This window comes from Natrix helvetica (genome assembly GCF_964273705.1).
Source record: "Natrix helvetica genome assembly, chromosome: 13".
NCBI lineage: Eukaryota > Metazoa > Chordata > Lepidosauria > Squamata > Natricidae > Natrix > Natrix helvetica.
The window spans coordinates 9,658,044-9,683,816 of NC_138557.1; the positions used below are offsets into that span (position 1 = coordinate 9,658,044).

At 46.6% G+C, this 25,773-nt stretch overlaps 1 protein-coding gene across 1 annotated transcript in view; it reads left to right on the top strand.

Annotated features, from left to right (window-relative positions):
• The first annotated feature begins 1,301 nt into the window (after window positions 1–1,301).
• The window catches only part of SBK1 (SH3 domain binding kinase 1), a 44,766-nt gene continuing 20,294 nt past the window's right edge, over window positions 1,302–25,773 (top strand). The window contains exon 1 of the mRNA XM_081966123.1: window positions 1,302–1,709. The gene's annotated coding sequence lies outside the window, so the exon portion shown is untranslated. The remainder of the gene's footprint in view (window positions 1,710–25,773) is intronic.

Sequence of the window (25,773 nt, forward strand, 5' to 3'; positions counted from 1 at the left end):
TTGAGCTGCAAAATATTTAATTAAGGCCTCACTGTCCTGGGGGGGGGAGGGAAGGGGGGGGAGAGAAAGCCCATCCCCCAATGATTTTTCCCTGGCTTGACCCATCTCTGGGTGTGGGATGTTACCTGTAAAAATAGAAAACTTGATGGGGAGTGTGTGTGTGGGGTGGTGGTGGTGGTGGTGGGGGAGAAGCAATTGGATGAAATAAGGAGACATTTCCTGACAGTGACAACAATTAATCAGTGGAACGACTTGCCACCAGAAGTTGGGAATGCTCCAACAGTGGAAGGTTTTAAAGAAGAGATCGGACAATCATTTGTCAGAAAGGGTACAGGGCAGGGATGGCGAGTTTTTTTGTTGTTGCGTGCCAAAAGCATGAATACCCACATCCATCATGCAATGCACACGCGATGTTCTCCCTCCCCCAGCCGCGCATGCACTCCGCCTCTCCCCCTCACCCATTGTTGGCTTCCAGGTTGGTGCAGGAGACTTTCCAGGCCCAAAATGGGGCGGGGGGGGGGGGGAGGCCTCGTGCTGCACCCCTATGCCCCATTTTGGACCCGGAAGGCATCCTGCACCAGCTTAGAAGCCAAAATGGGGCACAGGGGTGCTGCGCGAGCCCCCAAAATGCAATGCAAGCACCTCCATGCATGCGCCACCTGCCCCCATGCTTATGCATGCATGTTCCTGCATGCCCTCTGCCTTCTGTGCATGCACGGCAGAGACCTGGCTGGCGGGAGCCGCTTGTGTGATGGAGCTGGGCTTGGGCGACGGCTGGCGTGCCCGCAGAGAGGGCTCTGCATGCCACCCGCGTGCCATAGGTTCGCCATCCATAGGGCTTCTTGCTTGAGCAGGGGATTGGACTAGAAGACCTCTAAGGCCCCTTCCAGTTCTGTTCATTCATCCACATTCCCAACCCTCGGAAGATGCTTTCTGGATTTCGCTCTCCAAGGAAGGAAGGGTGAGCAGAAGCAGCGGCTTCCCCCGACCCTGGAAGGGATGAATGGAGGGTGGGTGGGTGGGAGGGGGGAAGGGGCGCAAGACAGGCGAGGAAGCCGATCGGCTCTAGGACCCGGCGAGGGCAGCGGGCTTTCCGCGCAAAAAAGCCCGAGACTGGAGGGAGGAGAAGCCGCGGAGGGAGCCCCGCTCGCCTCTCGCCAGCCCCGCGCAGAGGCAGAGAAGACCCGGGAAGGAGGAGGGGGGCATCGGCTGAAGCGCTGCGACCCCAGGGACCGCCCCCCCCAGCTCCCGCCGGGGGTGCACGTGCCTGCCTGCCTCTTGCACCCCCCCTTTAAGGCTTCTCCCCCCCCTCCCCGGGTGTGCAAGGTGCGCGTGCGTGCGTGCGGCTCCTCGCCTCTCTCTCGCCCGCTTTGCAACGATGTCTGCGCGCCCCCCGGGCTGCCCCCTGAAGAGGCGACGATGGGGCCGCTGAAGAAGGGCGATCGCCGCCGCCGCCGCTCCTCCTCTTCCTCCTCCTCCTCCTCCAACTCTTCCTCCCCCCCTGGCAGGGGTCCCCGGCTCGTCTGCCCGCCGCCCCTCGCCTCGCCTCGCCTCCACCGCCCAGCCTCGGCAACCCAGAGGGACCCTCGTGCGCCCCGGGGCTCTGCAGGGCGAGATCCCAGCTTCTGCACCCTTCGCCCGGCCAGCCTCGGCTGAGACCGCAGACACTGCCCCGCTCCGGAAACCCCCCACCCCACCCTTCCAGACAGGTGCGTCTGGGGCATGGCAACCTTTGGGGTGGGGGGGTGGGCTTTCGCCGGGCAGTCGGAGTCACAGCCCAGGGGCAGGGGCGCGAGGAATTGGGTGGGGGGGCATTGGAGGTGCTACGGCGACCCCAGGCGGGGAAGGGGCTTCGCGCGGCGGGAGGGAGGGAGGGGCGTGGAAGCCAGGGCTGTGACAAAGGAGGCGAGGATGCAAAGAGCTGGAGGGATGTGGGGAGGGGGCGCTCAGTTACCTGGGGAGGGGATCCTATCCAGAGAACGGATTGGGTGGGTGGGTTTATGCCTGCAAGCGGAATATTGGTCCTGCAGTGATGGTGATGTGGGCTGGGTGGTTGGTTGGGTGGGGGGCTTGTGGGAGAGAAATGCTTGCCACGACCCAGACCCCTCCCCAAATCTCCTCTCAACCAGGCTCGCCAAAGGTGATCGCGCCGTGCAAGGAACGGGGTGGAACGGGGAGAGGGAGGGGGACGGCGGCGAAGGGAAGAGCGGTTGGCCAAGCCCAAGTCGCTTGGCAGCTTTGGGCACAAATGCGCGGCTGGAACAATAGAGCTCCTTCCACCGCCCCCCTCCCTCCTTCCCCACCTGCAGCGGCCAGAAAGGCAGGCCGGGCGAGCCCCCTCCCCTCCCCTCGCGAGTCTGCAGCAGTGAGCGACCCCCGTTAGGGACTCAAGGTCAGCTTCTTCTTTGTCTCCTGGCCCCGTGTGAACGGAAGTGTTAATGCGGGTGTGTATGGGTGGGGGGGAGGCTGGATCATCTAAGAACCCACAAAAGCATCGGACCCTAACCTCTTCCACGCCCGCGGGAGTTTTGCCTTTCTGGGCTGTCTCGCGTGGCTTACAAACTATCTCACCTAAGACTCCTTAGGCTAGATAGAAGGATAACCCAATAGTATTGTTGGGCACCCTTCCACCCGTGGGCATGTGGCTTGGTCTTGGGAGAAGCTCTTGGCAGGGGGGTAGGTGGCCTGAAAAGACCATGGGGTATTGAGTTGGGGGGGGGGAGAAGCCCCCCTCTTATTTTCTTTAAATTAGGGTTGCAAAAGCTCTCTCTCTCTCTGGTGTAAGGATCTCTTGTTTTCTGCCAACATTAGCAACTTGGGGTCGTTGAACAGAGGGGAGGGGGTATGCCAAACTATGGTTAACTGCACCAGGCTTAATCTAGATGCCTGGGCCCAGACAACACCCTGAAGGAGAAAGTTGAAGATCTAACAGTTGCATCTGAACAAGGTATGAGCTTCAACCTAGAAATAAGGAGGAATTTTCGGATAGTGAGAACAATCAACCGGTGAAACAGAAGTTGCATTCAGAAGTTGTGGGAGCTTCATCACTGGAGGCTTTCAAGAAGAGACTGGACTGCCCTTTGTCAGAAATGATGTAGGGTCTCCTGCTTGGGTGGGAGTAGGGGGGTTGGACTAGATGACCTCCAAGGTCCCTTCCAACTCTTTTTTTATTCTGATCTGTCCAGGAGTGGAAGGTTTGCTAGTTTTAACCTTGGTTAGGCATTATTATTATCTTCTTCTTCTCCTGGTTTGGATACTGTGCGAATATATTGGGTGTTGGTGTGCAAACTTTAACAATTCCATACGAGGGTTAAACCTATTGTCCGGACCTAACCAATTTAAGGCACAAGCTGCCCAGATTCATTGTAGCCTGGTATCTTGGTCAAAGCGAGTCTGTAGATCAGGGTTTGGCTTGGAGTTTAGCAAATCGTTTTACCCAAGAAGATTTGGTTCGTCTCTCTCATTGTGTAAATGCTCTGGAAGAGGCATGGTTAAATAAGGGCCAGTGTTGGGCTTCATGGTGGGCTAAAATGTGACAAGGTTTGTGCCTCATTTAATATACAGGTAGTCCTCGACTTACAAGCTTTGATTTAGTGACGGTTCAAAGTTGCAATGGCACTGGAAAAAAAGTGACTTTAGGAACCCTTTTTCACACTTCCAAGCGTTGCAACATCTCCAGGGTCACATAATCCAACTTTGGACCCTTGGCAACTGACTCACAGTTATGACCGTTGCTGTGACCCAAGATCACATGATCCCCTTTTGCGACCTTCCGATAAAGTCAGTGGGGAAGTCGGATTCACTTAACAACCTAAGTCCACACAGCTTCTAAGGAGCCCCAAGGTTACATCCGTTGTAACTTCAAACAGTCACTAAGGGACGGGTCATCAGCTGAGGACTATCTGTAGAGGTCATCCTCAACTTACGACCGGAGTGGAGTGGAGTGCAACATTTCAGCTGTTAAGCGAGGAATGCTTTTCAGCAAGTCTTGCCGCATTTTACAACTTTCCTCGACGTAGTTGTTGAGTGAGTCACTGCACCATTTTCCAGCACTTGAGGGGCTACCGCAGAGAAGAGGGGATCAACCTATTCTGCAAAGCACCCGAGGGCAGGGTAAGAAGCAAGGGATGGAAATTAATCAAGGACAGAAGCAACCTAGAAAGAAGGAGAAATTTCCTGACGCTGAGAACTATTGATCAGTGGAACAGCTTGCCTCCTGGAATTGTGGGTGTTCCATCATTGGAGGTTTTAAAAAATAGACTGGACAACCCTTTGGCCAGGAGTCCTGCCTTGGGCAAAGGGTTGGACTGGATGACCTCCAAGGCCCCTTCCAGCCCAATGACAGATTAACAGAGTTGGAAGGGACCTAGTAGGTCATCTAGTCCAACCCCCCGCCCAAACAGGAGACCCTACACCATTTCTGACAGATGGCAGTCCAGTCTCGTCTTGAAAGCTTCCAGTGATGAAGCTCCCACAACTTCTGAAGGCAACTTCTGTTCCATTGTTAATTGTCCTCACTGTCAGAAAATTCCTCCTTATTTCCAGGTTGAATCTCTCCTTGGTCAGTTTCCATCCATTATTTCTCATCTGGTCTTCAGGTGCCTTGGAAAATAGCTTGACCTCCTCCTCTCTGTGGCAGCCCCTCAAATATTGGATCACTGCTATCATGTCTCCCCTAATATTTATTCAGCTTGCTATTTGCCCCTCTTCCTCTTGACATCTTGGTTAAAGGATAGGCTGAGACACTGGCCTTCCAAACTTCTTGCAGGAGACAAGTGTCACTCTTCCTTCCCCCCTTCCTTCCTTCCCCCCTTCCTTCCTTCCTTCCTTCCTTCCTTCCTTCCTTCCTTCTTCCTTCCCCCCTTCCTTCCTTCCTTCCTTCCTTCCTTCCTTCCTTCCTTCTTCCTTCCTTCCTTCCTTCCTTCCTTCCTTCCTTCCTTCCTTCCTTCCTTCCTTCCTTCCTTTCCTTTCCTTCCTTTCTCTCTCTTCCTTTCCTTCCTTTCCCTCCTTCTCTCCTTACCCCTCTCTTTCTTTCTCTCTCTCCCTCCCTCCCTCCCTCTCTCTCCAGATTTTAGGAGCTTCTTGTATTAAGCCTTGTTTGTTTGTATTTGACTGGGATGAATAACAGCAGGATATCTGCTGATGGCCCGGAAAGTCAGTGGCGGTTTGGAGAGGATCAGGTTCCCTTTATTTCAACAACATGTCACATCCTTTTGTCTGGTTTTTTCCCACAGGGAAAGGAAGGGGCTGTCAGCATTTCCCCACAGACACGCCAGCTGGGGTTTGCACAGAAGGGTTTGCCACATCAAGGTTTACGGAAGGCGCCCTGAATTCTGGTGTCTCGTAAACCGACTCAGTCGCCAAACTAGCCAAGCTGATTTTAAGCCAACCTCTTATGCGAACTTAGCCATTGTTTGCGCCCGAGATAGAATCGATCTTTGGTTGTCTGGATGCTGTTTGGAAGCAATTTTTCTTTCCCCTTTTAATGCCTTCTCATCGCTTTCGGAGCGGTGTGTTGTCTCCCTGATCCCCTAATTTTTGCCCTCTCATCTTCCAAAGATTGGACTGTCGCTTCTAATTTCCAGGAAGGTTGGCAGGTGGGAATGTTGTACAGGAATTATAAGCATTACAGGGCCATAAAGTAGTGAAGTAGTGATTTAAATTGTGGCTGTTTATACTTAAATTATAGGTAATTCTCGGCTTATTTGGACATCTGGCAACCGTCCCCTGTTTATGACGGTTGAAAGTCCAAGGGTGATCTGATCACCTTTGGTGTCCTTCTCAGTCAATGGAAAAGCCAGATTCAAGAAGAGACTGGACTGCTGTCTGTCAGAAATGGTGTAGGGTCACTTGCTTGGATGGGTGGGGGGTTGGACTAGATGACCTATAAGGTCCCTTCCAACTCTGTTCATTTGTTTAAAATCAGTTATGGCTACTAAGAAGCCCAAAAGTTCTGGTGCCAAGAGAAACAGTTGAGGTTTGCCCCATTTTACAACCTTTCTTGCCATAGCTACTAAGTGAATCATCCAGCTATTGAGTTAGTAGCACAATTATTAAGTTTACAGATACAGATTAACAGAGTTGGAAGGGACCTTATAGGTCATCTAGTCCATCCCCCCACCGAAGCAGGAGACCCCCTACACCATTTCTGACAGATGGCAGTTCATCACATCATTCTTTAATGACCCCATAATCTCTTGTGAGGTGGAGTCTGGGCAACTGAGTGGAGCTAGCAGAGTGTTTTAATGGCCAGATGCCCTTCCCTGTTGCCAATGAGGAGTTATATTCAGCAGATATAATCTCAATGTGCCCAGAGAGAGAAATATCTGCCTCTACCTAGGATCGAACTCACAACCCCCCCTGATTGTGAGGCGAGGGCCCCACCTCTAGGCCACTGCACCATTCCACAAAAATCATGGTTCAATTCACAGCTGAAAATATTGGCACTGGTTATCTTAACCTGGAGAAAGCTGGGTTCCTCTTAAAATGAAATGGGTTGGGCTTTGGAGAAGTTTGGAAGGCAAATTTGCAGGTTTTGCAGCAACAACTTCCATTCGTGGTACAAGCCAATTGGCTTTTCTATTCCCCGTGTGAACTTACAGCTCAGTTAGATTGTGGTTTTACCAGTGTCAGTCAGAATCCACAGCCATTACACATCCTGTTTATACCCTGTTTCCCTGAAAATAAGACCTCCACCCCAAAATAAGGCCTCCCTGAAAATATTGCAACACAGCAGCAGCTATGAGGTGACCACGCTCACTGCCTCCAGCACCTCAGAAATAATAAGCCCTCCCCGAAAATAAGCCCTCCCTGAAAATATTGCAACACAGCTGCAGCCATGAGGTGACCACGCTCGCTGCCTCCTGTACCTCCAAAATAAGCCCTCCCCGAAAATAAGGCCAAGCGCTTATTTTAGGGGTCAAAAGAAACTTACAACTTATTTATTTAGTGAACGTTCAAAGGTACAACAGCGCTGTCAAAAGGAATTGGGTTCTGAGTAGCGCTATCAGATCTAAGGGAGCCCGTTTGGTGTAGTGCTTAAACATACAGAGGAATGCGGTGGCTCAGTGGCTAAGATGCTCGGCTTGTCGATTAGAGTCAGCAGTTTGGCGGTTCGAATCCCTAGCACCGCGTAACAGAGTGAGCTCCTGTTATTTATCCCAGCCACTGCCAACCTAGCAGTTCGAAAGCATGTAAAAATGCATGTAGAAAAATAGGGACCACTTTTGGTGGGAAGTGAACAGAGTTCCATGTGCCTTGGGCATTGAGTCATGATGTCTTCGGACAGCGCTGGTTCTTGGGCTTTGAAACGGAGATGAGCACCACCCCCTAGAGTCGGGAATGAGTAGCACATATGTGCGAGCAGAACCTTTACCTTACCCTATTCTTTTTGTAGGAAAAACAGGATATGCTTAAATACATGCATGGTTTTAAACGCTCAGAAGATAAATCTGAGAGAGCTTATTTAGCTTTGCAGATTAGTGTTAAGCCTGTGGGGGATGGGAGAATGCTATCCAAATACCTAATATTCGGCGTGGAGCTCCCATAAATGCTTGCTATGTTCAGTTTTACAACCCCTTTGTAAAACAGACGAATGTCATCTCTTGCATTGCATGTTAGGAGCGGAGAGACTTAAATGTTCATATCCAGCTTTTCTCCTGCCAGTTTCCCAACCAGGCATGTGCTCTGACACATCCTCGGTTGACCAAATGCAGCAGCCCTATGGCAGTGTGGTGAGGACACCACACACCTGTCCAATAACAAGGAGGAGGCAGCTACCCACACACCTGTCCAATAACAAGGAGGAAGCAGCTACCCACACACCTGCCCAATAACAAGGAGGAGGCAGCTACTTTAAAAAGCTTTTGGAGGCCACTGAAGTGAATGGTTGAGCTTAACTATGAACACGGATTTCTAGACTCTAAGATCGTGATGGTGAACCTATGGTATGCGTGCCACAGGTGGTCACGTGCCCCGCATCGGCTTACCTCAGGGTCCCCACAACCAGGCCATCCACACTCCGACAACTGCCATGTGGCCACCTCCCTGGTGTGTCGCTCAGCCTCCTGCTCCATCAGGTCTGCGAGCCAGCAGAAGTGGGCCGGCGGCCACTACGGACAGGGCTGCCTGAGCCACCACTGTGAGGCAAGGCAGGTATCGGGGCATGGATGACTTGGCTGTGGGGAGGGGGCTATGGTAAGCTGGTGTGGGCAGCTCCATCCCTCGCCTCGTGGCAGCTGCACTGGGACACGTCATGGCCTCCTGCCATTCCAAGCAGAAGGCTTTCTATACATGGGAAAACAATAAGATATCCCCCCCAAAAAAATAAACCCTAGTGCTTATTTTGGCAACCCAAACAATATTTTTGAGGTGCCGGAGGAGGTGAATGTGGCTACCTCATGGTTGCTGCTCTGTTGGAATATTTTTGGGGAGGACTTATTTTCAGGGGAGGGCTTATTTTAGTGCATGCACTCAAAAGTCCGATTGGGCTTATTATCCGGGGAGGTCTTATTTTCGGGGAAACAGGGTAGTTACATTAAAACATTTTCATTAAGGTTAACATGATTACTCTTTGTGGATTTAATTTTTCCCTCCGCCACATTACACATTCACTAGGAACTTTAGGAAAAGTCAAGTTGTCCACACGTGCTCCATAGAATAGAATAGAATAGAATAGAATAACAGAGTTGGGAGGGACCTTGGAGGTCTTCTAGTCCAACCCCCTGCCTAGGGAAGAAATCCTACACCACATCAGACAAATAGTTAGAATAGAATGAAATTAGGAAGGAATAGAAGAGAAGAGAAATGAGGAAAGAATAGAATAGAATAGGAGTTTAGAATAGAATAGAACAAATAATAGAATAAAATAGAATAACACAGTTGGAAGGGACCTTGGAGGTCTTCTAGTCCACCCCCTTCTTAGGCAGGAAACCCTACACCACTTCAGACAAATGGCTATCCAACATCTTCTTAAAGACTTCCAGTGTTGGAGCATTCACAACTTCTGGAGGCAAGTTGTTCCACTGATTAATTGTTCTCCCTGTCAGGAAATTCCTCCTCAGTTCTAAGTTGCTTCTCTGTAGGCTATTTATGTCTTGGTTTTAGACTAAGGTTAAAGAGAACCTCCTTTAGTCAAGGTCAACCGTCTGGTGGCTTCACCAGAAGATCTCGTGGAGTTTCCTGGGCATTAATGCAGAGGTGATTTCCCATAATGTTCTTTGAGGATTTTAATTTTGTACTTCCCTTCCTAGCCTGCAGCCGTAGGATCTCCTGGTAATCTCCCACCAGGTGGAATGCAGCACAGCTTTCTGGAGATCAGCCAAGATCTTCATGATGCTGCTATTAGCTGAAGGCAGGAGCTGTAGCTAGTCGCTCTTAAACAGAAAAAAAGAGGCTGGACCTTGTGGTGGTTTGGAATCTAGCCCATTATCTGAGGGAAATTGCCAGCGTAAAATAATGCTCCAATTTGTTAAAATGCTTTATTTGAAAGATTCTCAAAACATTCTTCAAACTCTTCACCCTTCTTCCTGCTCCTGACCAAACTCCACCGGATGATTATGATAATAGTCAGGAATTGCTGATAATTTGCTGTCTTTTGTGATACCTAAATCAGTCACTTTGCTTTGCCTAATGCTAAATATAATCTCACTGTGATGACGTCCGTGGCATTCAATCTTTCCTTTACAATTCAAGCTGTCTGGATCTAAAGATGCTTCCATTCATCTTTAGAAAAGAATAAAGTTGGAAGGGACCTTGGAGGTCTTCTAATCCAACCCCCTGTTTAGGCAGGAAACCCTACACCACTTCAGACAAATGGTTATCCAACATCTTCTTAAAAACATCCAGTGATGGGACATTCACAACTTCTGGAGGCAACTTGTTCCATTGGTTAATTGTTCTCACTGTCAAGAAATTTCTCTTCAGTTCTAAGTTGCTTCTCTCCTTGATTAGTTTCCACCCATTGCTTCTTGTCCTGCCTTCAGGTGCCTTGGAGAATAGCTTGACTCCCTCTTCTTTGTGGCAGCCCCTGAGATATTGGAAGACTGCTATCATGTCTCCCCTAGTCCTTCACGGCTACAATCACGGCTAGAGTTGTTCAATTCTAGGGATTGGCACCTATTCATAACTGACTAGATGTTGGTGCTAACTCTCCTGTTGATTATGGCTGTCTCCAAGGTTATTCCAGGCATGGAGTCACACTGTCCCCCGTACATTTCACAGGCCCAGGAAAATGAAATGCTAGAAAGCATAGAAGGAGCACACAACCGCATTTGAGCAAATCGGAGGAAGAACAAGTAAGGAGAGAGAAGAGCGGCACCAATCACGACTGTATTTACACACTCTGTTAAGTGAAACCAACCACATTTTGACACCTAGCGTAATGCAGCCTGCCAACTCAGGCACCGATTTATAAGTCACACCGATGGCTTTACCTGTTCATCTTCCATTTTAATACTTAATAGATAACTATATGTTTTCCTTATTAATTTTTCATCTGTCCCTGTTAGTATCTGATCTAATCCTGTTAATTCTTTATAAAACCCATACATCTTAGCATCTTTCTCATAGCTAAATGGTATCGGCGCTTGTGGCCACCATGCTATATCAATCCCTTGACCACTCAGGTTGGAGCGCCCCCCTCTCATTCAAAATACCTTTGTAATACAAAAAGCGCCCTCTACTATGAGGCAGGAGAACTGCATGCCTCATCTAGTCTGACTTTAGGCGTTTTATGATCACTCGAGCAGAGTTAAGCAAGGGTTAAAAGCCTAACAATTCCTGACGTAGGTGAGGCACGCAGTTCTCCTGCCTCATAGTAGAGGGGCTTCTTCAGAGGACCCAAGGCAAGAGCAGAGTTGAAATCCTCTCTGAAATAGCTGGAAAAGGTACGTGGTCAGTGCCTCACCAGCCATAAACCTCACCACACGTCACTGCTTTGTGTCTAGTAATATTTTCCATATTAATAACATTTGGATGGATCAGGGCCTCCATTATGGAAAGCCAGACTGGTATTTTCAAATAACGTTGTTCTTTAATTTTCTCCCATACTAATAATAACGCGTTTCTAATATAAGGTCTTTGGAAATAACAATGTATTTTGTTTTTCCCATGCCATAAAAAAAGGATGCCAACCCAATTGGAGAGCCTATCCCTCCAAAGTCAATAATCTTTTATGCCTCAAACCAGTCCATTCTTTTACTCAAGTAAGTTCCCAGGCCTGATAACACGACTCCCCATCTGGCAACCCCAAACGATCTCTATTTTTTTGAGTCTTGCAACTATAGGATTTCAGCAGCGTCAGACAGCGAGAACAATCAAGAGATCGGACATTCATTTATCTGAAATGATGTAGGATTTCCTGCCGGAGTGGGGGTTGGATTGTATGACCTCCAAGGTCCCTTCCAACTCTGTTATTCTGTTATCCTGTCTGATCCTCGGTGAAAGATGCAGCCAGTGTTCAACTTACGACCATAATTGTGCCCAAAATTTATGTCGCCAAGTGAAACATCGGTGAAGTGCGTTTTGCCCCATTTTACGACTTTGCTTGCCACTGTTGTTCAGCGAATCGTTGTAGCTGCTAAGCTAATAACCCAGTTGTTAAATGAATCTGGCTTACCCATAGACTTTGCTTGTCAGAAGGTCACAAAAGGGATTTGGGGACCCTGTAACCGTCATAAATATGAAGCAGATGCCCACACATCCAAATCTTGGTCAGGTGACCACGAGGATGCTGCAACGGTCATGAGTGTGGAAAATGGTCCCTTTTTTTCAGTGATGCTGTAACGGTCACTAAGTGAACTCTTGTAAATTGAGGATTACCCGTATCTAGAAAACTTCCTGAAATGCTTTTTTCTCCCAGCCTGGGAAAATGAGGCCCCGTTTTAAAACTCTGCAGGTTTAAAACAGGGTGAGGCAAATGGTTAGATTAGATTACGTTAGATTAACAGAGTTGGAAGGGACCTTGTAGGTCAGCTAGTCCAACCCCCTCCCTTCCCCCCAAGCAGGCGACCCTAAACCAGGGGTGGGCAACTTTAAGCACTCAAAGAGCCATTTGGACCCGTTTCCCACAGAAAAGAAAAAACCGGGCGCCACAAAGGTCCTAACCGGAAGCCCCCATTCAATTCTGGGGTCAACTGTGGTTCTGTGCTTCCCCCACCATAGAGTCTCCTCCTAGCATGGCATCCCTTTTCCTCTACCTGTCCTAACTGACCGGAAAACCCGCCCCTTGTCACAGAGTCTCCTCCTGGCACGCCATGCTCCCCTCCCCCCCAACCGGAAGGTCCTCTTAAAATTGTGATGCCGACCAGTGACTGGGAGCAACAACAGAAGGATGAAAGGACCACATGTGGCTCCAGAGCCACGGGTTGCTGACCCCTGTCCTAAACCATTTCGGACAAATGGCAGTCTATACTCTTCTTGAAAGCCTCCAGTGATGAAGCTCCCACAACTTCCGAAGGCAACTTCTGTTCCATGGGTTGATTGCTCTCACTGTCAGAAAGTTCCTCCTTATTTCTAGGTTGAATCTCTCTTTGGTCAGTTTCCATCCATTATTCCTTGTCTGGCCTTCGGGTGCTTTGGAAAATAGCTTGTCCCCCTCCTCTCTGTGGCATCCCCTCAAATATTGGAAGATGCTCTTGTGTCTCTCCTGTCCTTCTCTTCTCTAGACTAGCCATGCCCAGTTCCTGCAACTGTTCATCGTATGTTTTAGTCCCCAATCCCCTCATCATCCTGGTTGCTCCTCTCTGCACTCTTTCTAGAGTCTGCACATCTTTTTTAGAGTGTGGTGACCAAAACTAGATGCAGTATTCTAGGTGTGGTCTTACTAAGGCTTGATAGAGTGGTATTCATAACTCACTTGATCTTGATTGTCGTCAAATGGTCACCTACAACTTTTTCATTCGCAAAAGAATGAAAACATTTCCACCCAATGAATCGAGAGATAAAAGAAGTCCAAAAGAGGAATCTGCTTAGCCATCAAGAGTGGTGGATTGAAAGAGAAGGCTGTATTACAATCCTACCACTGACACGCTCACCAACATTCAACAAACCATGGTTTAGCAAAGTGGACCCACCAATATTTCGTCTCTCTCCCTCACCTCTCCCTCTCCTCTCCCTCCCTCTCCCTCTCCTCTCTGTCTCCCTCTCTCTGTCTCCCTCTTCTCTCTCTCTCCCTCCCTCTCTCAGTTTGCGAGTTGATCCTTCAGAGAAGTTATTTTCAGAAATGTGAATTCTTTTGTATTTACTGATAGTGAAGCCTCTCTTATTTTACCTTTGGGCTATTTAAAGAAACCCAGTACAGTTTAGGCAGAAAATAATAGAGAGGGATAACGGGGGATTAACCGAAAAGAAAAGAAGAAAAAACAGGGACGGGAAGAAACGGGCCCCACATAATAAAAAGCCACATCACTCATTCCAGAGCCGATAAATTCCCCATAAAGTCTTCCCAGAGCAATAAAGGGGAAAGCAGTTTAGTTGAAATAGCAATAGAATCACGAGGCTGGAAGGGACCTTGGAGGTCTTCTAGTCACCTCACTCAATGCAGGAGATCTTAAACCATCTTGGTCAAATAGTTGTCCAGTCTATTTTTTTAAAAAAGATTGGCCTCCTGGAATACCAACGATCAGCTGTTCCAAGTGGCGGGGATCCCTGACAATCCCCGCTACCTGGAACGGACTGAAAACGGGATGGGTGGAGGCCGAAAATAGGGCATGCGGAAGCCGAAAATGGGGTGCGCGGAGGCAGAAAATGGGGAATGTGGCAGCAGCATATCCCGCAGCCTGGAACAGCTGATCATTGGTATTCCAAGAGGCTAATCCAACCGCCAATCAGCTGCTCGTGCTAAATCAGGCGGTGCTGAAGCTGACCAAGTTATTTGCTGTTTGCTGCAAGGAGGCAAATTGCTGGGAGGCAGAGGCAGATATTTTTTTGTCTTGTTTTCCTCCCCAAAAGCTAGGTGTGTCTTATAGTCCGAAAAATATGGTACTTTATTGTAAAGCTGCATTATCAGAATTTTGCAAGTCTGAAAGTACCAATCTCCCACTGTCTTGTATTACAGCCTGAGAAATTAGATCTTTTCTACATTTCTTTCTCTGCCTCTTATGCAGCTGGGGGCTCTGATTGCTCCCCAGGCAGCATCTCTTTTCTCCACCCTCCGTCTTCCAAGGTCATTTACATATACCCATTACAGGGCAGCACCCTGTGGCCTGAACTCATTCCTCCCACACAATTTTGGAGCCTGTCTATAAGCTCTTTAAAAAAAAAACACCCTTAATTCAGGGGCTTCTATAAATATCAGAAGTGGGAAAACAAATGTGTCAAAAGATTCTGCAGAGGTTGAAATACTTTTCTTTCAAAGAAACCATTAACTCTCACAAATTCAGGAGAGGGGGGACTTTACCCTCTTCCCGGGTGATGTTGGGGTCCAGTAGCCACACCAGCAGTCTTTATAGGCTTATTTTTTTAAAAAAAACCACACATCCTATGCCCTTCAAGCTCAAACACAATACAACATAATTGTCCATCTCTGCTTTAAGTCATAGTTGGCTGGTTTTACCAAACACACATTAATGCAGGGTGTATAAATCACATTGGTTTTGGATCAAATCAGAGAAGTGAAATCAGACCATTCGTTTTAAGGGTTGGGTTAGCGTAGCCCACTGCAGTGCTCAGACAAGGGGATTGGACCCAAGAAAATAAAACAACCAACTCACATTTTTCCTGGGGATAAAAATGGTGTGTAATCTCTGCATTGGCTTCATTAGATGGTCGCCCTCAAGGATGGGCACATCTTCAAGCTGTTTCTTCTTTTTCATGATCTTCTGAAATAGATGGATGGATGGATGGATGGGTGGGTGGATAGATGTATAGATGTATAGATGGATAGAGGATAGATGGATAGATGGATAGATGGATAGATAGATAGATAGATAGATAGATAGATAGATAGATAGATAGATAGATAGATAGATAGATAAGATATATATATATTTAATGGCTGCATGGAGAGAGAGAGAGAGAGAGAGAGAGAGAGAGAGAGAGAGATTGATGATAGATGATGATAGAGATAGATAGATGATAGATAGATAGATGGATAGATGATAGATAGATGATAGATAGATAGATGATAGATGATAGATAGATGATAGATAGATAGATAGATGATAGATAGATAGATAGATAGATAGATAGATAGATAGATAGATAGATAGATAGATAGATAGATAGATGAATTAGATAGATAGATGGATGGATGGATAGATTAGATGGATGGATGGATGGATGGATAATTAGCTATTAAGAATTAAGATTTGCCAAAAGGTCATATTTAACATTGTACCACACTAAAGGTTGCATCAGCCTCTGTTCACTGAGGGATTCCTTGAAAAATAGGGATTCGTTGTAAAGAGTACTTAAACTTTTGGAAGTAACTGCAGTTTTAAACTAAAAAAATATATGTTGAGACTCTGGAAAGAATGCAGAGAAGAGCAACCAAGATAATTAGGGGATTGGAGGCTAAAACATATGAAGAACAGTTGCAGGAACTGGGTATGTCTAGTTTAATGAAAAGAAGAACCAGGGGAGACATGATAGCAGTCTTCCAATATCTCAGGGGTTGCCACAAAGAAGAAGGAGTCAAACTATTCTCCAAAGCACCTGAAGGCAGGACAAAAAGCAACAGATGGAAACTAACCATGGAGAAAAGCAAACAAGAACTAAGAGAAATTTCCTGGCAGGTAGAACAATCAATCAATGGGAACGGTTTTGTTTAGAAGTTGTGGGTGCTCCACCATTGGAAACTTTTAAAAAGAGATTGGACAGCCAATTTGTCTGGAATAATACATGGTCTTTTGCTTTTGTGGCTGGTTGGACTAGAAGACCTCCAAGGTCCCTTCCAGCTCTGCTATTGTGTTATTCTGTTACTAGTTCTTTCAGCAGCCTGGATCAATATTTCTGATTATTAAGATACCTTGTCCCTTCTACCAATGATCCCTTCTTCTGAGCACAAACGAAGGAAGGAAGGAAGAAAAATAGAAGGAAGGAGGGGAAATGGAAGGAAGGAAAGGAAAGGAAAGGAAGGAAGGAAATGGAAGGAAGGAAAATGGATGGAAGGAAGGAAGGGAAAAGGAAATAAGGAAGGAAAATGGAAGGAAGGAGGGGAAATGGAAGGAAGGAGGGGAAATGGAAGGAAGGAAAATGGATGGAAGGAAGGAAGGGAAATGGAAGGAAGGAGGGGAAATGGAAGGAAGGAAGGAAAGAAACGAAGGAAGGAAAATGGAAGGAAGGAGGGGAAATGGAAGGAAGAAAAATGGATGGAAGGAAGGAAAGAAAATGGAAGGAAGGAGGGGAAATGGAAGGAAGGAAAGAAACGAAGGAAGGAAAATGGAAGGAAGGAGGGGAAATGGAAGGAAGAAAAATGGATGGAAGGAAGGAAAGAAAATGGAAGGAAGGAGGGGAAATGGAAGGAAGGAAGGGAAATGGAAGGAAGGAGGGGAAATGGAAGGAAGGAAAATGGAAGGAGGGGAAATAGAAGGAAAGAAGGGAAATGGAAGGAAGGAAAGAAAGGAAGGAAGGAAGGGATAAATTTCTGTCTCTCAAGCTACTACTATCCATTGCAAGCTTTATTTGCTAATTTAAAGGTACAGGCAGGAGTCTAAAAATGACTGGAGTACTGAACAGCGTAAAAAGAAAAGACAATTTGTGTGACAGCCTATTGAGATACTAACATTTGATGGGTAGCTTCAAACTGGCTTCAGCTCTCTCAGCCTGGAGGAGTGGACAGTCCTTTAAATACAAAATCACCTCGAAATACAAGGGTTGCAGACCTTCGGATAAAGGGGAAGAAGGAAGGAACCTCTCTCCATTCTAGAAAGCAACTAGCCACACACGACTTTTTGCACAGCAAACACGGCCACCTCAAAGTGGGGTTGGAGAGGTATGGTTCAACCCCCCTGGCATCATGTGTGAACAGGAGACCCATCACAATGGCTTATTTCGGTTGGCAGACTAAACAGGTAATATTTGTTTTGAATCCACGTAATGGGTTGAAAAGTGACATGGTGGCCCAGTGGCTAAGACACAGAGCTTGTCAATCAGAAAGGTCGGCAGTTCAGCGGTTCGAATCCCTAGCGCCGCGTAACGGAGTGAGCTCCCGTTACTTGTCCCGGCTTCTGCCAACCTAGCAGTTCGAAAGCACATTAAACATGCAAGTCGCAAAATAGAGACATCTTTGGTGGGAAGGTAACAGCGTTCCGTGCGCCTTTGGCGTTGAGTCATGCTGGCCACGTGACCACGGAGACGTCTTTGGACAGCGCTTTACTTTACTTTACTTTATTTCAAACTTTTATACTGCCCCCTCTCCCAAAAGGGACTCGGGGCGGTGTACAGTCAAGTTAAAACACATAAATACATGGAAATAAATACAAACATAATTAAATACTAAATACTTAATAGAGGAGGCTGTAAACAACTGTACCTAAAGTAAAGCAATTAAAACAATGTTTAAAATAACCCCTAAAAATACCCAATTAAAAATATCTGCCAGGAGGTAAGATAAGACTATAAATGGGCCAAGCCGGCTAAACGAAACAGGTGAGTCTTCAGTTTTTGTCGGAAGGAGCGGAAGTCGGTGGTGGTTCTAATATCGGGGGGGAGGTCATTCCAGAGGGTTGGGCCCATCACAGAGAAGGCTCTACTCCTAGGCGCCGCCCGTTGGCATTGCTTAGTGGACGGCACCAGGAGGAGTCCCTCTCTGTGAGAGCGAATTGGTCGCAGGGAAGTATGCGGTAAGATGCGATCCCGCAAGTAACTAGGTCCTGTGCCATGGAGCGCTTTAAAGATGGTAATTAACACCTTGAAACGCACCCGAAAGACCACAGGCAGCCAGTGCAGCTCGCGCAGGAAAGGTGTTACGTGGGAGTACCTACCTAGTACTCCCCATAATGGCCCACGCGGCTGCGTTCTGGACTAGCTGCAGTCTTCGGGCGCGTCCCAAGGGCAGCCCCATGTAGAGGGCGTTGCAGTAGTCCAGCCGAGACGTCACCAGTGCATGAGTGACCGTGCGTAGGGCTGGCTCTTCGGCCATGAAACGGAGATGAGCACTGCCCCCTAGAGTTGGGAATGACTAACACATATGTGCGAGGGGAATCTTTACCTTTACCTAATGGGTTGAAGTGTAAAGATCCAAGTTCTCGGAAAAATTACTTATAACCTTCCAGACGCTTCTTAGAATCTCCTCCAACAAGCTGTCTTAAACTTTCTCCCAGGTTGCAAGACAGGGGGCTACAGGTTTACTCTTAAGTAAATGCTTCCTGTTACCAGGTAAGCCTGCAGAGAATGAATCATCCTTCAGTGCGAAAAGGCAGATGATTAAGTCAATACGTGTTTTTTTTTTGCACAACGCTTTCCAGTTTTAGAAGATAAATAAATCCTAATTTAAGCAGAAGAGTTGACCTTTGTAGGATAAAATGACTACGAATAGGAAGCAAGCGAATCCGGTGCCATGCCGTAGCTCCAGAATACAGGTCGTCCTAGACTAATGGGCACAACGGAGTCCAAAGTTTATGGTGCTAAGCGAGATATTTGTTAAGTGGGTTTAACCCTGTTTTATGACCTTTCTTCCCATAGTTGTTAAATGAATCATTGCAGTTAGTAACCTGGTTGTTAAATGAATCTGATTTCCCCATGGACTTTGCTTGTCAAAAGGTCGCAAAAGGGGATCACGGGACCCTGGGATGCTGCAGCTGTCATACACACACACACACTGTATGTATGTATGTATACATCTATGTATATGTACGTCTATGTATAGGTTCTCCTGCTTGAACACGGAGCTGGACTAGAAAACCTCCAAGGTCACTTCTATGTTCAGTTTGGGCCTATTCCTAATCCTATTCTCTATTTCTATTCCATTCCACTCCACTCCTATCCTGTCCTATCCTATCCTATCCTGTCCTATCCTGTCCTGTCCTGTCCTGTCCTGTCCTGTCCTGTCCTGTCCTGTCCTGTCCTGTCCTGTCCTGTCCTGTCCTGTCCTGTCCTGTCCTGTCCTGTCCTGTCCTGTCCTATCCTATCCTATCCTATCCTATCCTATCTTATCTTATCTTATCTTATCTTATCTTATCTTATCTTATCATCTAGGCTGAGTTTTTAATTTTTATAAATTTGTACAGGGGTTTAAAGTTTAATTCGATTTTACTATATTTATGATTATTTGTATGGTTTTTAATTTGGTACCTGTACACCGCCCCGAGTCCCTTCGGGGAGAGGGGGCGGTCTAGAAATCAAATCAAATAAATAAATAAAATCTTATCTTATTCTACTCTACTCTACTCTAGTCTCTATTTCCATATTCTATTCTATTCTCATATTCTATTTCCATATTCTATTCTATTCTATTCTATTCTATATTTCCATATTCTATTCTACCCTACCCTACCCTACTCTACTCTATTCTTATTTCTATTCTATTCTATTCTATTCTGTTCTGTTCTACTCTATTCTATTATTCTACTCTATATTTCCATATTCTATTCTACCCTACCCTACCCTACTCTACTCTATTCTTATTTCTATTCTATTCTATTCTGTTCTACTCTATTCTATTCTATTCTATTCTATTCTACTCTATATTTCCATATTCTATTCTACCCTACCCTACCCTACTCTACTCTATTCTTATTTCTATTCTATTCTATTCTGTTCTACTCTATTCTAATTTAATCAAATCTTATTCTACTCTACTCTCTATTTCCATATTCTATTCTATTCTCATATTCTATTTCCATATTCTATCCTATTCTATCCTACCCTACCCTACTCTATTCTTATTTCTATTCTATTCTACTCTACTCTACTCTACTCTACTCTACTCTACTCTAATCTAATCTAATCTAATCTAATCTAATCTAATTTTATTCTACTGTACTATTTCCATATTCTATTCTATTCTCATATTCTATTTCCATATTCTATTCTATTCTACTCTACTCTACTATTTCCATATTCTTTTCTATCCTATCCTATCCTATCCTATCCTATCCTACCCTACCCTACCCTACCCTACCCTACACTACACTACACTACACTACACTACACTATTCTTATTTCTATTCTGTTCTATTCTGTTCTACTCTACTCTACTCTAATCTAATCTTATTCTACTCTACTCTCTAGTTCCATATTCTATTCTATTCCCATATTCTATTCTATTCTAGTCCTATTCCTATTGCCAATTTTGAATTTTGATCACATGACAATGGGGATGCTACACTGATCCTTAGCATGAAGTCGCTTTTTCAGTGCTGTTGTAACTTTGAATGGTCACTAAAGGAACTGTTGTAAGTCAAGGACTAGCTGTGTTCCCTACTTGGTATTAGCCAACAGCGGAGCATTCCACGGGTTAAATGGAAACCCTCCTGCCCTGCAAATCTTCCTTTTTCTGGTTGCACCGATAAGGTTCGCCATGGTTGACTGTATTTGTGCAAGCTATGGTTGATCCACCCTGAAAGCAACTAGCTACCTCATGTTTAATGCAGTGGCTAAACTAGGTCATCATGTTAAGCCATCCTGTGGCTTGTTGGTTTTTGACTTCGCCTATTAGAGGGAAGCAGCGTAATGACTTGTGCAAATACAACCCATTAAAGAAGCCCGCTTGTCCCCAATAATCCATCTTCCAATCTGAGGTCACGCAGGATGCTCCGACAGACCGGCCTCGCTCAGCCTGAGCTTAGGGCTTTGCAAACAGCTGTGCTTCTCTGGCTTCAGTCCCAACAAAACCATTAAGCTTATCTCAAGGTCAACCAATCCCAGCCCAAGCGACACACATGTAAAGGTGATCTTACCGGATGAGAGTATCCAAGGGGGGAAGAGCAAAAGGGTGAATCCATGGGGGGAAAAAATCCCACAAGTCTAGGAGCAAGGAAGTGCTCTAAAAGCCAGGGCCATCCAACCTTGGGAACGCTGTGGACTTCAACTCCAAGAATTCCCCCAGTTGGCTTTCTCTAGTACAGTGGTTTTCAACCTGTGGGTCGGGACCCCTTTGGGGGGGTCGAACGACCCTTTCACAGGGGTTGCCTAAGACCATTGGAAAAGACATATCTTTGAAAAAATATGGAAAACATAAAGTAATCTTATGGTTGGGGGTCACCACAACATGAGGAACTTTAGTAGGGGACTCTTAAAGAAGCCTTCCAGACCCAGCTGCTTCTCTGCCTTCTGCTCCTCTCGAATACTTGAGGGCTGGGAAGGGGACGGACGGACTTCAAGATGGATTTCAGTACGAACTATGAGGCTGGTTGGGTGGGTGGGGGGCAGGAACTGGAAACCCAGGAGATGCTTCTGGCAAAAGCTTTTGTGGGCAACAGAATAGAATAGGAATAGTATGGGATGGGATGGGATGGAATAGGAATAGGAATAGGAATAGAATAGAATAGTGGAATGAGAATAGAATAGGAATAGAATAAGGAATAGAATAAGGAATAGAATAAGGCATAGAATAGAATAGAATAGAATAGAATAGAATAGAATAAGGAAATAGAGAATGGAGTAGAGTAGAATAGAATAGAATATGGAAATAGAGAATAAGAAATAGAATAAGGAATAGAATAGAACAGAACAGAATAGAGTAGAATAGAATAACAGAAGGGACCTTGGAGGTCTTCTAGTCCAACCCTCTGCTTAGGCAGGATACCCTACATCCCTTCAGACAAATGGTTATCCAACATCTTCTTGAAAACCTCCAGTGTTGGCGCATTCACAACATACTGATTAAGTAAGTCATAAGAAGCTGAATGTCTATGGAGATTCTCAGTCCTCCTGGTCACGGTTGTCCCCAAGGGGCTTTTTCTGGTGGCAACTGGACTTTCTGGTTTTCTTCTCATCCAAGAACCTTCTGACTTCTTGGATGGTGGGGAATGGAAGGACTTCTACTCCTTGCAGACAGCTGGACAGCTAAAAGGATGCAAATGTCCAGCTGTCTGCAAGAAGTATAAATCCTTCCATTCCCCACCAACCAAGAAGTCAGAAGCTTCTTGGATGAGAAGCGAAAGGTCTTCGAAGAAAAATCACCTTGGAAAAAAAGCACCTTGGGGATCATAAGAAGCTGGCTTCAACCCCAAGCCAAACTTTCCTCAAGAAGACCCAGTGAGGTCCTAGCACAGTGTTGGCAAACCTTTTCGGCACCGAGTGCCGGAATGGGAGCATGCCATGGGCGGGGGAGCCCTGGAAACCAGAAGAGTAGCACCTTGGCACGCATGCGTGTCCCAGGAAGCTGAGCTTCTGTTTCCAGCACATGCATACCTGCTGGCCACCTGGTCTTCCAGTTTCTGGCATGAATCCACGCATGAAGACCAGCGCACACCGGAAACTGGAAGCTCAGCTTCCCGGCGCAGGCATGCATGCTGGGGAGCTGCTTTTCCAGTTTCCCTCACTCCCGTGTGTACGAAGACCAACTGGCCAGTGTGCATGTGCCCGCTGGAAACCAGAAGAGCAATGGGCAACGGCTGGCATGCCTGGAGAGATGGCTCTGCGTGTCACTTCTGGCATGCGTGCCATAGGTTTGCCATCACGGGCCTAGATCCAACATGGATAGGTGAAAGCCGAATTGACTTCGTAGAAGAGTAAGACTCATAGTAAGTAATGTGTCTGGGATTGATTTCCTCTCCTCTGTATTATATCCATTTCTTTTCCTTTGTATTTTGTCTGTTTCCTTCTCGGAAATATTACCGGCTTTCTTTTGAGGTACCATAAGCTTCACATTCCCAGCCCTGTGGCCATTGGCTGAGGAGTCTGAAAACGAAAGCCCCCACATCTGGAGGGTGGTTTTTGGAACCCAGCTGCTCCCCAGATGTGCTGAGGTTTTCATCCCCCGGAGGGGGGAAAAAGAGAAAAAAAATTAACAGTTGTCTTGCAGCATTGCATTGCACGCCGAAGACCATGTGATGGATTGCAGTCATAATCTGAAACCAGCTGAACTTTCTCTAAGTGGATTCCTAAAAGTGCAACTTTGTGGTAGAGAACAAAATCCTTTTTTTTTTTTGGCTCAGAAGATTCAGAGAAATATGTACCACCTGTCTTTTGGGGCCTGCAGGAAGATGTTTGAACGTCAGCGTTCCTTTGCATAATCGTTTTGAGAGCTGTCCAAAAAATCTTAGCGCTCGAGGTCTGCGCAGTCCAAATCTTTGATCATTTCTATATTTCCCCCACCACCACCACCACCAACAAACCTGTGGCTTTCCACCTTCCTTTCTTCCTGGGGCAATTTTTCGGGTGATTTAATACCAGTAATCCTCCTCTCCAGCTTTGTGGTTCTTATATATAGGTGTGCAGGTGGAAAAGAAAAGAGGAAAGGAAAAAAAGAAAAGAGGAAAGGAAAGGAAAGAAGGAAGGGGAGGGAAGGGAAAGGAAAGGAAAAAGAGATAAAATGGAAGGGAAGGAAAAGAAAGGAAAGGAAAGGAAGAAGAGATGAAATGAAGGGAAGGGAAGGGAGGGGAAGGGAAGGAAGAAGAGATGAAGGGAGGGGAAGGAAAGAAAAGGAAAAAGAGATGAAAGGAAAGGAAAGGAAAGGAAGAATAGATGAAATGAAGGGAAGGGAAGGGAAGGGAGGGGAAGGGAAGGAAGAAGAGATGAAGGGAGGGGAAGGAAAGAAAAAGAAGAAGAGATGAAGGGAAGGGAAGGAAAGGAAGAAGAGATGAAATGAAGGGAAGGGAAGGGAAGGGAGGGGAAGGGAAGGAAGAAGAGATGAAGGGAGGGGAAGGAAAGAAAAAGAAGAAGAGATGAAGGGAAGGAAAGGAAAGGAAGAAGAGATGGAGGGAAGAGAAGGGAAGGAGGAAGAGATGACAGGAAGGAAAAGGAAGGGAAGGAAAGGAAGAAAAGATGAAGGGAAGGGAAGGAAAGGAAAGGAAGAAGAGATGGAGGGAAGAGAAGGGAAGGAGGAAGAGATGACAGGAAGGAAAAGGAAGGGAAGGAAAGGAAGAAAAGATGAAGGGAAGGGAGGGGAAGGAAAGGAAGAAGTGATGAAGGGAAGGGAAGCAAAGGAAGAAGAGAGGGAAGGGAAGAAAAGGAAGAAGAGATGAAGGGAAGGAAAGGAAGAAGAGAGGAAGGGAAGGAAAGAAAATGAAAGGAAGAAGAGATGAAAGGGAAGGAAATGAAAGGAAGTTTTTGGCACTGCTGCGCATGCGAAGACATCACACACCAGAAAAGACAAACTTCTAGGTTCTGGTGTGCATGCACACCCAATAATCAGCTGGCCAGTGCCGATGCGCACACCAGTTTTCAGCACTGCCGCGCGCACGAAGGACGGCTGATTGTCGCGCATGCATACATGCAGGCCAGAAACCCAGAAGAAAAACAGGCAAGGTTGTGAGTGCCGGGAGACATGGCTTCGCGTGCCACTCGGGGCATGCATGGCGTAGGTTCGCCATCAGGGCTCTAACCAAAGGAATTGTCACAAAAAGATTGAGGGGTCCTTGGTGCTCCCTGACCTTTGTGGTTTTCTTGCAGACGTTTCATTACCACACTAGGTGACAAGATCAGTGCTCTAGGTACTGTCACAGCTCCGAGAGCCCCCCAAGACCCCTCATTTCAACCTTAGGTGACACATCTTCTCCTTTATTGGTAACAAAAATGTTATTTTCCCTGGTATTGTTAATTGTTCTCTTTCCCCCCACTGATTAGGGAGTGGTCTGTGATATGTCACTGAAAATTATGGGGGTGGGGGAAGGCTATTGGCTAAAATATGTTTGCCCACCCCAGGACTAAAACAGGGGAAGAAAGAAATGTGATCTTCTCATGCTCCTTTGTAGACATCCTAGCATAAAATGGGCGTTTTTAGTAAGAAATGGGGGAATTTATGAGGAAAGCGCACATAAGTTAAACTCCAGCCAACTGAATTCAAACAAAAGCAGTATTTTCCCCAATGCACGTCGTCCTCAACTTATAACAGTTCATTTAGTGACCGTTCGAAGTTACAACAGCACTGACAAAAGCAGCTTAACGACCATGTTTCACCCTGATGACCGTGGCCGCATTCCCGTGGTTACATTCAGATGCTTGGCAAAGGACTCATATTTATGACGGTTGCAGCGTCCCGGGGGTTATGTGATCCCCTTTTGCGACCTTCCGACAAGCAAAGCCAATGGGGAAGCCGGATTCATTTCACGACCGGGTTACTCATTTAATGACGGCAGCGATTCACTTAACAAATGTGGCAAGAGAAGTCGTAAAATGTGTTGTGGCCCGCCAGTGGCCAGAGGGGCTGGCAGCAGATTCGAACATTGAGGAGGTTGGGGAGGACCATGGGCCAGTCCTGGAGTCTGGGGAAGGCTCTGATGAGGGCTCTGTGTCGGAGGCAGAGAGGGGGCCAGGGCCGTATGCCAGTTATCAGCTGCCTTCAGAGTCAGACATCAGTGAGGCAGAAGAACAGCTGGAGCCTGTTCCCAGTGTGCGCATGCGCAGAGCTGCCAGACGAAGGGAACAGCTAAAGAAACAGGGGTCGACTTGGGAGTAAGGCCATAGGTGGACGATGAACGGCCCCTCCCAGAGGAAATAAAAGAGGAGCGAAAGGGGAGTGGAGTTTGCAGGAGACAATTAGTTCGCTTAATTGGTTTGTGACTCTCCAAGACTCCTTGCCAAGTTTTGCAGATCTCGTCCTGGCAGCTCTCCAAGCCAGAGAAGGTCTGTGACTGTAAATCCTCCCTTGAAAGACTTTGCTGGAGGTGAACGAGCAGAACTCACAGCAAATGAATAAAAGGGGTTTTCGTCGGGTGAGAACAAAGC